At 44.9% G+C, this 15,376-nt stretch overlaps 1 protein-coding gene across 3 annotated transcripts in view; it reads left to right on the top strand.

The window, feature by feature from the left end:
* The first annotated feature begins 3,199 nt into the window (after positions 1–3,199).
* LOC110533594 (angiomotin) overlaps positions 3,200–15,376 on the top strand; it is a 58,552-nt gene continuing 46,375 nt past the window's right edge. Inside the window, exon 1 of one of the 3 annotated variants that reach the window (XM_021617963.3) lies at positions 3,200–3,835. The gene's annotated coding sequence lies outside the window, so the exon portion shown is untranslated. The remainder of the gene's footprint in view (positions 3,836–15,376) is intronic. The other 2 variants (XM_021617960.3, XM_021617959.3) reach the window with 2 other exon arrangements.

The following is a 15,376-nucleotide window of genomic DNA, read 5'->3' as shown; positions in this document are numbered from 1 at the left end:
CGGAATTGGGTAGTGCATCATCAGTTCCTCTTGTCATGTTGGTCATTGCAGACCTTAGAGAGCTAGAAATGTCCAGATCAACTAACCCATGTCCAGCTGATGTATTTTTATTTAGATTTTTTATCCCATTTATATTGTAATTTTTTAGTCACTCAAATATCACATTAATACACATTAGACATGGCAAAATGTATAGAATTTCATGAAAATTACATTTTCTTTGAAACCCATGACAAAATTTGAAGAATTCCAGGACATAAGCTATAAAACTGCAAAATTCTCTCCACCAACCAGTTTGGACACTACATTACAGTAGAGTAGAGGGGCGGTAGGTAGCCTAGCAGTTAGAGCGTTGGGCCCGTAACCGAAAGGTCGACAAGGTGTTCAATCCTACTCTGCTTCCGGGCTCTGTAGTATCGAGATTGGAATGTGACTGTTGAACATAGAGACACTTGGACATCAAAAGGTTGAATAATTGAACAGTATTTCTGTATTACAAGCAGTTGGAGTGGTCCATGGACACTTAAGGAACAGTCATGTCGAGCTTGTTTCAATTGGTGACCTCAGGAGGACAGGAGACAAACATTACTGTTGCTTTGTTTGTATACACATCTCAATTATGGGATTTGCATCTGAATGTTGAAAAAATATATGATTGAATATAGGGATACTTTTGGAAAGATAACAATGTGATCTTAGTTTTCTAAAAGAAAATAGTTTTTCATAGTAATTTAGGATCAGTCAGTGGCCATGCCCTGGTGAGAACAGATATTACAGGGCGGCATGGAACGCCCAATTTTCTACTAAGTATAAAACCCACTTCCGACAAAATTGTCATTAGACCAGAAAACATGGCAGCTGTCGCTACATGTTGAAATGGTTCGCAACTCTACCAAAGGACAAGGCCAGAGAACGGGGAGATCATTCCCACGTTGAAATGACTAAGAAATCTACAAACTAAAGAACAATTATTCAGGCTGTAGTTGTTTAAGTACTTTAGTTTGGTAAACGCATCCGGTCGAATTACCAAATTGTACTCTGATGTATCCATTATAACAAGATACATCTACGAAAGACTTTGATCTCTGGTGGACAAACCAGAGACTTTCTGTCGACAATCTATCAAGCAGACAGACTGGAGATCACAGAGAGGGACAACAAAGGCATACACTCGTAAATATGTAAATTGCTATTTATTTTCGAATGAGTGGTTGTTCATGTTCAAAGTATTAGCATTTCCATGAGTGTAGTTATCAACTCTAAATTTCCCACTTTTGAGCTGTCCCCACCCCTTTCCTTTCTCTACCAAGGCATCATATTAGTTTCGTCCACGAGGGATTTTTCTTTGTGTCATGTTAGTAACCAATGTATGACCTACTATGTGTTTATGTAATTCTGTGATTGATTAGTTAGTTAGTAAATAAATAATTAAGCCAATTTGTATATCGCTGATTCATGATTTATGTTAGGGTTCGTGCAGATATCCAAGGTGTTTGCAACATTCAGGTATGAGATTGATGAGGTAATAATACTTAATAGAAGACTGTAATCGATAAGATATGAAAATATCTGAAGAGTTAATTTGGGAAATAGACTCTATAAACATTTTCCCGTGGTGCCCCAACTTCCTAGTTAATTAAAGTTACATGATTAGTTTAATCACATAAGGAATAATTACACATAGATAATTGATTTGATAATATAACAGTCTTCACATTTAATGATAGTCATGCTACGACAGTGCAGTATTGTAGAGTTCAGTACAGTAGAGCACACTAGAGTAGAGTATATCGTACTGTACTCAACATATCTACTTTACTGTACTGAACTCTACTATGCTTTACTGTGATGTCCAAACTTGTGAAGATGTCTGATTGTTTCAGATTTGGTCTGGTCCGAACCAACCACATGTGGTCTTGTTTGGGGGAGGAGCTCATTACAATAATAGCCCGTGTGTAGAATAATACCCAAGTATGCAAAATAAAGATATTGCACATTTCTACTTTTGTGTACCTATTCAGGATTCATCACCATGAAGATAATTATATTAATTTCCATAGTTATGCATTTCTATATACTACAGATCAGGGACCAATGATGTAATTCTGTTACCATAATTCCATTACCGGATGTAAATCCACTTTACCTACTGGAGCTCAGTAAGACATCTTTGAAAATCAATTCGGAGCAGATATTTAAGAGTTTTGTAGTTGCATAAAAAACCTGAAGGAGATTATACTGTAATTCTGTTAACAAACTTTGCATCTGCACATTTCCAGTAAATGTGCTTTTGTGATTTTTTTGTGTGTGTAAATTCTTCAAAGAAGTCATTGTGCATAGAGATGTATGGTTTGTTTGGCAAACAATTTAATGTGAAAAATCTGAGTCAAAGCATAATTCCATTATCGTGGAATTGCCCGTTATCTAAAGTGCACTTATCTGAAATCAGGAGTGGACTGTATCAATACATTTTAATCACTTTGGCATTCCATGGTGCAATTCACTTTCCTCTCCCAGAAGAATATTCTGACTTTGTCTTGATTCAAATGCATTATATGTTTTGGCTCTGAATTGTTTTATTTCCTCAGTTGCTATTCCCCCATAATGCTCCTCGTGTTTCGAGGAAAAAAATCTTCTCAAATAATAATGGCATGTGTAGGCCTAATACTTCGATTTCCCAGGTATCTGTAGAGTTGGTTTGGATTACAAAACACGGACTTGGCCTGTAGCATTTGTACAGTTGGGAGAGGAATTTGAGATGTGCTGCTATTGCACCTTTGGACCACAATCATTGACAGATGAGGGAGATGCCTCTCATCATACAAGTTGCATGCCTGTCTTGGAGACATAACGTTTCCAAATGCATATATTTAGATACTTAACTCCGTATATATTTGACTTTGTCTGAATCATCAGACCATGCATTATCGATTTCAAACTGAAGCTTGGAGACTCGTTTATCTTCACGTGCTTATTGCCCTTCTCTTTCAACTTCCAAAGCGGTCTCTATCCTGTGGTATAAAGGCACATCTGTACTACACAGGATGACTTAATTAATAAAAGCCGGTGAACAATACCACAAGTCTATGTGCGTTTGTAAAGATGGAAACTTCTCATATAGATACAGTACATTTACGGACATATATTTTACTCTTGCAACCATTTTCACATCGAAAAGGTCGTATAAAGTGAAATAGGAGAGACACTGATTGGGTAGGTAACTAACTACACGATGCGTAAAAATAGTGACTGGAGCAACCATCTATCTACCCGTTCGGTCCTGGAGTGGCTTTGGGACAGGCCCGCAGAGTTGATACCCTAACTTACAAAAAATGCTTTTGTCATTTTTTTGTTATTGCATGAGCGACGATTCCAAAAGCCAACAGAAAAGCCGGCAAAATTGTCTTACTTCCTATAGCAGACTGGAGAAGGAGGGATTTCCCTCCTGAAAACTTCTTTCCAATGAGGGGGTTGGGGGTTGCACTTGCCCGGTCTCAGATGCATACACTGCTGCCGCGGTTTGTAGAAGGGGGCCATTATTTTATGCATTCCCTTCGTAGCGCAGTCAAGTGGAAAAAAATATTCCTCAACGTTTTAAGCAGTTGAAATGGGAAGGGACGCATACGCGTTATTATCTTGGATAAGAGCAAACGTAGCATGCTATTCGAAGGAAACCCGTGAAGTAACATGGATTAGTCGTATCATCATTTTTTAGGATAGTTTGAGAAATTTTGCAAAAATATCCGCTCTTCATCGAATCTTTGGAAATACCCGAGCAGGGACGTCAACAACGGAGCAGTGGTGTAGTAGTTTCTCTGTGAAGTTTCATTGAAAGGTAGACACGACTACATAACGGAATAGTCTAGGCTACTGTAAACATTTGCTTATATTGTTTGCCATGACTTGTGAAAGTGTATGATTGGATAGGCCATTTGTTGGTCACGCTACCAGAGGTATGTTTGTGTAGAGAGCTAAACAGTAGTCCAAGATGCATTTGTAGACATTTCCGTGGAAATAACAGTGATCAGACGATGCTCATGTTTGGACACACCTGTGTCAGCCTACCCTGACACCGTGACTTTGACAGTCTGCAGATGTGTGTGTTGTTACCTTTTTATTGGGATTGTATTGGCACTGGAAGGATTGACCATGTTTACTCTTTCTCGCGCTCTCTTTCTCTCTCGACAAATGTGATGTACTGTAGCAGTACATTGACACTATGTTACAGCATACCATGTTATATGTTGCCCTGCCCCACGTTTATTCAGTAGTTACCAATACAACACCCCACCCCCTTTATTAATTCCATATGAGCCAGCCATATATCCTGTAATTGACTACTGTACCTTTCATGCATTTTTGTGTCCTGTGCTCAGTTCTGAGCATTGCCTTCTATAAATACATTGCATGCCTTTAATTATGCATATATTATACAGTAGTAAAGACATAGACATGGGACCATTTAATTTAGCTTGTGGAGGTCCTCAAAAAGCTTTCCTACTTTATCAGAACAAGATGAATTAACCTGTTATCAGTGTGAGCATATTATCAGTCTACATGTATCTTCACTCACGTTCAACCTCTAGCCTTTGTTGTGTGATAATACCATGGGGTAGCTCTGTTTGCCTGTGTGGAGACTCTGGTTAAATTACGTTATCCCCTGTAGGTTCACAGATGTCCGTATCCTCCTCATGAATGTGGTAGGCTAGTAGTAGTCAGGGGGATAGCTGGGCTGGCACACATAATGTCTCAGCTAGGAGAAGGGTTAGTATAGTCAGAGAAAGGACATGTAGACTAAACTTGTTAAATAACTTGTATCATTATAGACTATAAGTATGCTTTACATCAGGGGTTTCCTTTTAGCTGGTCACTTTGTAGAACATACTATGGGGGAGTCAACGACTAATCATATTCACCTGAAAACGAATGGGTCAATGGATGCCGAGCTGGGCCATTGGAAGCACCGCCTTCCTGGCTATAATACCAGGGTTCGCATTCATTTCCTATATTCTTCGCTCTTCACTCGCCTGAACGAAGAGCGTGTCATGTAATTTACAAAGTTTCAAGTACGCAAAGACTAAGAGATTCGGCTCCGACTTAGGTTTCTGCTAGTGGGGAGAGAGTAGTCGTCCCCCTAGATGTTGCAAGTTTCGGGTCTTTATATATTTTTGTGTTTGCTAAAAGCAAACTACTTCCTGCTCTGCTTGTGTAGCCAGTGCTTCCTTGCTTGAGTAAGATGGCCAGGTAAGAGTATGTTCAAAAAGGCTAACCAGCTGAGTTTGAACCTCCGACCGTGCCCCGGGGCATGTGGTTTCACAATGAAAAAATTAAAGATAATCATGAGTGCTGTTCTCTTTACCAGGGTTGGAAACATGCTCAGGAGGCTTTGGCTCGGACTTGTTCGTGTGACCATTGTCTCCGGCTTGGTTAAACTTCCATTGGGCGTTGTGCTGATATTGAGAAAGATTGGGGCTGCTGGCAAAGGCTCTTCCCGTGTGGTCGGGAGAGGGCAGCAGTGGTGGTTAGTTGATACGGGTGTTATCCTGGTTTCTCTGGCAATGTTCAGAGTGTGGGGATGGTATACTATCCCTGGTTGGCTCTGGAGGGTTTCCAGAGTGTGAATCAGATGACATCAGTCCGGGGCAGCCTAAAACCCCAGCTTTGGATTCGGCAGGGGAGAGTGAACCATTGGTGGTTAATGTACCTTTGATGGAGCTGTGTCGTAGAGCGGCAGATCACCTAGGGGTGGATGCTGCAGATGTATCATATCAATATGCTGCAGGAGCGGAATAACACCATGGAGACGGAGAAGCCAGTTAAAGAGCTTCTCGACAAAATATGTGCTGTGTCTAATCCCGGTGTATTATCATGGCCGTGGAGAAAAGTATGGGGGTGAAGCTGGTGACTCAGCGCCACCTCTGACTGACATTGTCCTGTATCCCTGAGAGGGACAGGCAGTTGTATTTTGATGAGCCAGTTTCTCCAACAAGGTTGTTTGGCTCGGCTATGGAGTCCTTACAGGCCCGTTTCGAGGAAAAAATAAAACAGCTCTTCGGGTCCTTTTCCTAGGAAAATCCTTCATGGAGGTGGTTCGGCAGTTCCCAAGGTGTGAAGGAAAGGGTCCAGGCCAAAGGCGGGTTGCTCACGGCATCAAGTTCTGTTTTTGACCATGTTGGAGCTTCTGGACGTCTTGGCACAGACGTTCGAGCAGCTGGTTCGAAGGAGAGCGGAGTGTAAAGCGGATTCGTCCGCAGCCCGGGGAAAAAAGCAGTCATCTCGACCTTAGCTGGAGGCCAGGGGAGACGTGTTCCCTGGGCCCACCTCCCCACGTATTTACTGTGGCAACAGTGCTCCAAAGTGCTTTGGTTAATGTGGGAAAGTTACTGGTTGCCGTAGTGCCTGGCAGCGTGCTCTGTCAGTGGCAGACAATTTTGCCATGGGGGATGAGGATAGTGACGAAAGGTGTACGGTCTGCAGTTCGCTGTGCGTTCTCCTCCATTTCGTGGCAGTATTATGTCTTTTTTATTTTATTTTATTATTTTACCCCTTTTTCTCCCCAATTTCGTGGTATCCAATTGTTGTAGTATCTTGTCTCATTGCTACAACTCCCGTACGGGCTCGGGAGAGACGAAGGCTGAATGTCATGCGTCCTCCGATACACAACCCAACCAGCCGTACTGCTTCTTAACACAGCGCGCATCCAACCCGGAAGCCAGCCGCACCAATGTGTCGGAGGCTACACCTTGCACCTGGCAACCTTGGCTAGCGCGCACTGCGCCCGGCCCGCCACAGGAGTCGCTGGTGCGCGATGAGACAAGGAGATCCCTACCGACCAATCCCTCCCTAACCCGGACGACGCTAGGCCAATTGTGCGTCGCCCCACGGACCTCCCGGTCGCGGCCGGTTACGACAGAGCCTGGGCGCGAACCCAGGGACTCTGATGGCACAGCTGGTGCTGCAGTACAGCGCCCTTAACCACTGCGCCACCCGGGAGGCCTTCGTGGCAGTATTATGTCAAGGTTCCCTGAGGTCCTAGCTCTTGTCTTGAGAGAGGACATTGCCTCTCTCTTTCAAAAGCAGGCTATTCGGGTGGTCCCTGTTTCAGGACTACAGAGCAGTCCCAGTGATTGGTTTGCATTCATAGATCTGAAGAATGCATATTTTCATGTGGCTATATATCCTCCCCACAGCGGTTTCGTTTTGAGGGTGTGGCCTACACCTTTTTGGTTCTGCCTTTGAGGTTCTCCCTATTGCCCTGCACCTTTTCTATGGTGATGGAGGCGGCTTTGGCACAGGTGCCAGGGGATCAGAGTATTGGCCTATCTGGACGATTGGCTGGTTGTAGTGGAGTCGAGGGAACAGGTGGAGCTCCACACTGCCACTCTGGTGTTCATAGTAAATCACAAGAAAAGTTGTTTGACTCCGGCTTAGCGCATTCAGTTTCTGGGTCTCGTTTTGGACTCGGTTCCGAATCATGTGTTTTTCCCAAACAGTCGCCTTCAGCCCTGGGCTGAAGCGCACAAGTACACAGTTTCCTGGTTACTGCAGGTTTTCTGGGGTTTTTGGTCGATTCTATGTAGCACGTGTGCTGTTGTTTTGGACTTGTGGTTCCTTTTAAGACTTCTGACATTCAAGGCTTGCAAGGTAAGTATTGTTCTTGGAACAGTGGGGTCTATGGTCTTGGGCTGGGGCACTCTGTGCCTTTTCGCTTGTACCTGCGGTTATTGGGTCTGATGGCCTCTTATGATAGCTGTGGTGCTTTTGGGACTTGATGTGCTTGTTTCAGTGCTTGGTGATTGCTACGCGTCTGGACACATCTCACCACTGCCATTGGTTGCTCGAGGTATCCGCGTCATGTCTAAGGGCGTTGACTCCTTGGAGGGACCCGAGACTGCTGTTGCTGGGTATTCACATGTGCCGCAGGGTGATCATGGCAGACATAACCTTACTGGGATTGGGAGTGCTATGTGTGGGATATTTGGATAGAGGGATTAGGGCAACAGCGCCGATGTTGGAGGACCAGCATGTGCTGGTAAGGTCTGACAACAGGACAGTGGTAGTGTACATCAACAGGTAGGGGAGGACGGGGTCTCTCTCTCTCCTAAACCTGTCCCGTTATCTGCTCGTATGCATTTAACGTCGCCAGGTTGATGTATCTTCCCAGATCTCTCAACGTGGATGCGGATCTACTTTCTAGAGGGATCCTATCTCTACTGAGTGGAGACTGCACCCCTCGGTGGTTGCCCAAATATGGGACCGGTTCGGCAGGGCTGATGTAGCTTTTTGCACATAGCATGAAATGTGAATTGTTGTCTGTTCTTCTCAATGAGGGATCTGGGCTCTCCGTTGGGAATGGATTCTTTGGTGTATCAGGGACATCCTGCTCTATGAGTTTCCTTCGGTGGACCTGATTCAGGCCACTGTGGAGAGGGTTTGTCAGAAGGATCTGTTGATCTGAACCCTGGTTCCCAGAAATTATCCACCTGTTGGGCGGGGACCCGTGGAGGGTTCCGTGTCGTCGGGATCTATTGTCCCAGGCACACAGGAGAGTTTTTCACCCACAACTGCAGATATGGGATCTGTGGGTTTGGCCCCTGAAAGGTTGCATTTGACGGCCAGGAGTTTACCCTCGAACATGATTACGACCATAGTCGGCGGGTTGTATACACAGAAGGGCTTGTCAGGTTCAAGGAGTTTCTCCTTTTCAGAGCTCTTTGGTGGACATTTTGATGTTCTTGCAAGAGCTTTTTGAACAGGGCCTTTTTCCACATTGAAGGTTTATATGGCAGCCATCTCGGCGTGTCATGTAGAGATTGACAGCTCTACCCTGGGGTTTCATCCTCTGGTGATGCGGTTTCTGAATGACGTGCATTGGCTCAGACCAGTGTCTAAGCCTATGGCACCGATCTGGGACCTGACGTTGATCCTGGACGCTCTTTGTGAGCCTCCATTTGAGCCTCTGCTGTGCACATTATGCACGTATATGGATTGGACCATGGATATGTGCGTTTGTGTACAGCTTTTTGTCTGTTAGCTAATCCAGCTCGGGGTAGGGAGCTTTTTTAAGCAGTGTCTGGCATATGACCGCAACGGACAAGGGTTGCCTAGCGGTGTGCATGCTCACTCCACTAAGGGTGTGGTGGCTTCTTGGGCACTGTTCAGGGGTATGACGATTGGTGTTATCTGTGCTGCAGGGATTTGGGGTTCCCCACATACGTTTGTGAGGTATTATCGCTTGGATGTTACCGCTACCAGTTTGGCTCATAGTGTTATTTTGGCTGGGTTCTGGAGTGGGTGTTAGGCAGTGCACAGGTTGCGCATTTATCTTTCTGTAACCCCTTTTGGGAGCAGGGGGTTTGGGCTCTCTGAAGAGCTGTACTGAGTTGAGGAAATTAATGCGAGCCCCGGTATTATAGCCAAGAAGGCAGGGCTTCCGAGAGTGGGCTCGGCATCCATTGGGCGTGATTTCAGTTTTCTTCAGGTGATTAGTATGATTTGTCGCTGACTCCCCATAGTATGTTATAACTCGTTCCCTCCTCCAGGGAACAGTAGATATATTCATAACTGTACGTCTGTAAACATTTTGGGCCAGGGACCTTTTTTGTGATAACAGATTCATCAGGGACCCGCTCAAAATCAGAACACAACTCTAGTGTGGTACATAGTCTACAAGGATATTTACTATGACATCTGCAGAGCATGGCTGGATGAACCAAGTCTGGACAGTTTTAAAGCTTAAATTACAGTGCATTTATGTAATAGTTTTGAGTTAAAAACTGATATGTGGAGTACTGTGGATACCAATATCCCCGTGAGCCTCCCAAGCCCATGTTGCCCAGGGTTAAGAACATGAATTGTCATTCTAAGCTAAACATGAGATGTAGTTGTTGTTTCCCCATTAAAGGGAAGTTGTGAATTGTTCTGTTTAGTCCACTCTTGATTACACACTAGTGACAGTCTAACATATGTACCCTTATTTTCTTAATTGACCCACTTGCCACAAAGCCTTATGGAATTATCTAATCCTTACGGGATGTTGAGGGAAGTGCATTTATTTCATTCATTTTTTATCTTATATCAAATTCAATGATACTAGGCCTACACCTACCCAATTCATACCTAACCCATTGAAATATAGTCATATTACATCAAAGACTGGCCAGCCAACCAGAGTCCATATCCGTTGAAAGTGTTTGTTTGTTAAGATACATTCCAGAGGGTATGCCATGGTTATTCTCTTTAACCAGAGGGCCAGTACAGGGATTTGTTTCTTGCTGTTTGACAGGATTCCAAGAAATGCTCAAATGACAAAGAACAATGACCTGCTCTGGTCTCTTGTCTGGTCTCAGTGTGTGTTTGGATCTGAACCAGTGTTGATTATCCCTCCCGTGTCCTGTCCCCTTCCTTTCTCTGTATGGTGGCCCTGCCCGGGCCAATAGGGAGCCTGGGGCCTTTGTTGAGTCGTATAGGTGGTGGTAAGTGTCTGCCAAAGCAGTGCCTAGCACCATTGACTCACAGCACTGGAATGTCTGACTGTTCCACTCACTCCCTTTCTCTCTGTCTTACTCTTTCCGCCTCCTCTCTCGTTCTCTCTCTAGTGCTGTCTCTCTATGTAATTGCTTGCCCCCTCAGCCTCCCCTTCTATCTCCATACTCCTTAGTCACTTCCTATCAATCTGAGTCCCTCATATTCCCCCCCCCCCCCCCCGCTCGATTCTGTAGAGGAGGCCCAAAGTCCCATCTGCTTACTCAGCCTAGGAATAACCCAAATGTCTATTGTTTTCCTCTGAACTCACACGACGTACACAATGGATGCAGATTATCCATAATCTGTTTAATAATATCACTACACTCATTAATGAATGAAAATGCAACTTCAGTGAATTACTAACACCCTCTGAGCCACAGTGCTCCCTCTCTCTCTCTCACACACACACACACACACACACACACACACAGAAAGACACACACACACAGACACATATACACACACACACATGTACACACACACAACCTGTTGAAATCAACTCGATGACCCACCAGCCCCCAGCAGGAATGAGAAGAAGTGCTCTTCATTCCTACTCTTTTTTCCCGATGGGTGGTGTGATACTGTAACCGTTTAGGAGGGACATGAACTGTGGGCCTATTAAAAGAGCCATTGCATACCTTGGTGCTGGGAGAGTGGGAGGCTGGGTAACCCAATGCCTGTGACTGGAGCCAGGGCAATGTACCTGCTAACCCCAGGGAGGGAACAGACCGCCACTACCACTCTGGAATGTGTCACAGTGTGGGAGACTCATGGAACTCATGGGAGGTAGGGGTGAGGGGGATAATGCAAAAGGCATGGCCAGACACACACACACACACAAATAGACACATGCACACTCACTCATTTACACACATACACCCCGCACTATTCATTCACTAGGTCTCCAGGCGGACGTGTCACTCTCAGTATAGTATCAGTGTTTATGGGACGAAACCATCCCAGCACTTCCCTGCTCTGATACCCTGGTCCTGCTCCACTTCCAGATGGAGTTTGTTTTGGACACATGAACATTTCCTGTCAAGGACCCGATCACATTCCCATTGCTGTCATTGGATGATCTCACTCACTCCTGAATCCAGATGAAGTTCTAATCAAAAGCACATTTTCCAGCGATATAGTCATATAATGTGTGATGTATGTCAGTGGTAGTTTCATTGTCTACTGGGACAGAGTAGGATGGAGCATTGAGTCTGAGTCATTCCTTCTGCTGTCAGTCTTGTGATTGATCGTTGTATTGTAAATCTGGCATTATAGGACCAGAGAGATGGGGGGGGGGGGGGTGATATTCTTACCACTGCTGCTCCAGAAACATGCCAGAGAAAGGGCTGAGGCGAGGGGGTAAATAAAGGGGAGGGGTGAGAGGGAGTAGGGGGCAAGGTGACGGAGACAGGGGTGAAGTGAGGGGAAAAGGGGGTGAAGAGAGGGTGAAGGAAGAGATGTGAGGGGGGATTGTCCCTGCCATTACTCAGTAGAGGAAGGCCAAATCAATCCACAGCCAGAGTGACGGAGATGAAGAGGGTTCTCATCTCTACAGCACATGCTTCCCATTAAGACTGTGTGTGTGTGTGTGTGTGTGTGTGTGTGTGTGTGTGTGTGTGTGTGTGTGTGTGTGTGTGTGTGTGTGTGTGTGGCGCACATGTGGTAAGGGGTTTAGGAAGTTGTATATGCGCAGATGAGGGGGTTTGCTGTGTTTCCAAAAGTTGGGCCTGTATCAGGAACATTTGTGTGTGTTGCGGAGAGAATGAAACCACATTACAGAGATTGTGATTGAGTTGGGAAAAGAGAGCAATAGAAGGAATGAAAGGGCTCCAGAGAGAGGAAGCATGTCAGCTTTGTCAAAATGGCTGCTGCCGGGTTTGGTCCGATTATGACAACTTTTTCTCATTTAGGGAGAGAGCCAAAGGTCTTCAAACAGTCAGATACAATCACTTTCCCTCTGTTAGCTCCACAAACCCTCCCTGACCAACCAGAACTGGAGATTTGAGTCATTAAAATGAAGAGTTATTGAATTCCTTCTCTCCCCAACAAAGGACTTTCAGAAAAACAGTAAACTGATATGCCTCTGATATGTAGGTCAAACTGAATTAGGGGAATACTCTGGCACAGGGCTGCTGTTTTTGAAAGGCAAAGTGAAGGGCGCTGATTGACAGATTGAGGTATTGTGACAGAGAGCTGGTCGGACGCCCATCTCTATCCAAACAATGGCCGCCTTATTATTCCAAGAGTATCCTCACTGGAGTGAAGTAATGTGACCCTGTGGAGACTGCTCTCTCTCTCTTTCTCTTTCCACCCACCTCTACCTCGTTCTCTTTATTTTTGCTGCCTTTTCAACCAGCCCTTCCCATGTTTAATGGAACATGTTCCAGCTCCTCATATTAAACATGGCAACGGCCAGCCATGAAGTGAGGGATGTGGAGAAAATCGAAGGAGAAGGGGATATGGAAAGAGGTAAAGGGAGAGAGCGAGAAAGATTGTACAGGTTGTATGTGTGTGTGTCAGAGTTTCTTGACCTGGTTCTGTCTTCCCCAGTTGTGCTGCTGTGGGAGAATCTCAGAGGCCAGACCCCAGAGTAATGGACACCAAGGGAGAGTGGGCTTCATGCTCTCTCCCGCCACAGAGGGAGGGAGGGAGATGGGCGGCCTTTCTAGATTGGAATGTCGCATTTCCTGCTTGGTTCCTGCCATGTGTTTCTCAGTTTTCCCCTGTTCCCCCGATCTATCTCTTTCTCTTGCTCTCGGTCTTCCTCTCTTTCTCTCTCTCCCTTCTTCTCGCGCTCTTGCTCTCTCTCTCTCTTGCTCTGCACCACATTCCCCCCTTCTCTTCCCCTTCCTCTTTTTCATCCCCTCATGCCTTTCTTGTGACCTTCCCTACATATTTCTCTCCTCTATTCTAGCCCTCTTCTCCCTCGCCCCTCTCCCTCCCTCCATGTTCCTCTCCCTTCCCTCTCCTCTTTCCCCTAACAATATTGTCAGTGTTATCTTGTCCTACAATAAGTTGACGTGGAAGAGCTCTCTGGAGTTCATTAAACCACTGGATACTTTCCACTAATGTTCCGCTGTTATGTAAGCACTCCCTGAGAAAGATGACCGTGAGTGTGTTTTGTGCGCTGTGTGCATGTGTGTGAAGTGGGCCAGAACACTTTAGCTACAGGGTTGTTTGGGGTCAGTTGCCTGATCTCTCTCTCCCCCTGTGTGTTTGTGTGTGTGTGTGTGTGTGTCAGGAGTTGGTTGCCATATTGGGATTAAAACCCACACATTCCATGGAATGTTGTTCACCAGCTCCTTTTCTCACCTCTCCTCTCCTACCCTCTCTGTTCTCCGGAATGTGACTGTTGTTGCCTCGGGCTAAGTATGCTACTATGCTGTGTTTGTTAGTGTACAGTTGACAGAAAACAGATACAGGACAATGACAGTCAACACCTTCAGGCCCATCTCTCTACGAAGGTAGAGTCAACTGGTTGGACCTGAACCAGAGGGGAACTTAGACACTGTTATCTGCCGTCTACAGTTACAGTTGAAGTCGGAAGTTTACATACACTTTATAGGCTGACCACACCGGTTGACCGTTTTATGTGTGGATTCATTGTCGGGAGTAGAGGACCTTGTGCATTTCAGGTAAAATAACAACTCAATGTTTATATCCCAGGACAAATTAGCTAGCAACAGCAACCTAACTAAATAGGACAAATTAGCTAGCAAGTGCAAGCTAGCTAGCTAAATTGCCATACATGTTTAATGTTTTTCGACCTGTCCCCAAATTAATGTAATTGGTTCAGAGTTTGTTTTGATATTTTAACCTGCGTGTCGTGATCGCGCTTGGTGTGGGGGGACAAAATAAATGTATGCACGATGGCGCACGTGCGCAGCCGGTTTGGGTTCGGTGTTAGCCAAATACATTTAAACTCAGTTTTTCACAATTCCTGACATTTAATCTTAGTGAAAATTCCCTGTCTTAGGTCAGTTAGGATCACCACTTTATTTTAAGAATGTGAAATAATAGTAGAGAGAATGATTTATTTCAGCTTTTATTTCTTTCATCACATTCCCAGTGGGTCAGAAGTTTACATACACTCAATTAGTAGTTGGTAGCATTGCCTTTAAATTGTTTAACTTGGGTCAAACGTTTCAGTTAGCTTCCCAAAATAAGTTAGGTGAATTTTGGCCCATTCCTCCTGACAGAGCTGGTGTAACTGAGTCAGGTTTGTAGGCCTCCTTGCTCGCACATGCTTTTTCAGTTCTGCCCACAAATTTTCTATAGGATTGAGGTCGGCTTTGTGATGGCCACTCCAATACCTTGACTTTGTTGTCCTTAAGCCATTTTGCCACAACTTTGGAAGTATGCTTGGGGTCATTGTTAATTTGGAAGACCCATTTGCAACCAAGCTTTAACTTCCTGACTGTTGTTTTGAGATGATGCTTCAATATATCTACATAATTGTCCTCCCTCATGATGCCATCTATTTTATGAAGTGCACTAGTCTCTCCTGCAGCAAGGCACCCCCACAACATGATGCTGCCACCTCCGTGCTTCACAGTTGGGATGGTGTTCTTTGGCTTGCAAGCCTCCCCCTTTTTCCTCCAAACATAACGATGGTCATTATGGCCAAACAGTTCTATATATAGGACATTTAGGACATTTCTCCAAAAAGTACAATGTTTGCCCCCCCCATGTGCAGTTTCAAACCGTAGTCTGTCTTTTTTAATGGCGGTTTTGGAGCAGTGGCTTCTTCCTTGCTGATCGGCCTTTCAGGTTAGGACCAGATGTGGAGGTCAACAATTTTTTCTCTGAGGTCTTGGCTGATTTCTTTTAGATTTTCCCATGATGTCAA

The sequence above is a fragment of the Oncorhynchus mykiss genome, chromosome 10, assembly GCF_057628025.1.
Source record: "Oncorhynchus mykiss isolate SJ-2025 chromosome 10, ASM5762802v1, whole genome shotgun sequence".
In the NCBI taxonomy this organism is placed as follows: Eukaryota; Metazoa; Chordata; class Actinopteri; order Salmoniformes; family Salmonidae; genus Oncorhynchus; species Oncorhynchus mykiss.
The sequence above is the reverse complement of the archived record's forward strand: the minus strand, read 5'-3'. Positions and strand labels throughout refer to the sequence as shown.